The sequence below is a fragment of the Arachis ipaensis genome, chromosome B04 (genome assembly GCF_000816755.2).
Source record: "Arachis ipaensis cultivar K30076 chromosome B04, Araip1.1, whole genome shotgun sequence".
In the NCBI taxonomy this organism is placed as follows: Eukaryota; Viridiplantae; Streptophyta; class Magnoliopsida; order Fabales; family Fabaceae; genus Arachis; species Arachis ipaensis.
Window position 1 is genome coordinate 126790235 of NC_029788.2, and position 544 is coordinate 126790778.

Genomic DNA, 544 nt, shown 5'->3' on the forward strand with positions numbered 1-544 from the left:
TTTCGAAATTAGGGAAGGAAGAAATTGAAACTGAAAAGTGACTCTCTTACCTAATTGAGTATTGGACTTTGTAGAGCTCGACGCTGTGATTGCGTGGCCGCAAATGATTCGTCAATTGGAGCTCCGAATCAAAAGTTATAAGGAATTGAAATTTAGGAGTGAGGGTGGTGTCTTCTGCCCTTGCCCAGCGTGTGTGTGTGTGTTAAATAGGAGGAAGAGGAGATGTGCCCTTCATTAAATCAATGTTGGGTTGGGTCTTGGGTTCATTATGGGTTTGGTTCGGTCTGTTCGGCTTAATTTTGGCTCAATTTTTTTAAAATTAGTGTCGAAATTCATATTTTAATTTTTTCTACTTTATTAAATTATAAAATTTAAGTTTTTAATTTCTTTAAATAATAATTAATTTATTAACTAATTATTTATTAATTTTACAAATTTTACACTTCTTCCCTGAAAACACCCCAGCATGGTTCCCTTCCCCTGTTCCCCAGCATTTTAACCCATTTTTTTCTTTTTTTTTATTTTATATTTTTTTAATTAGGAT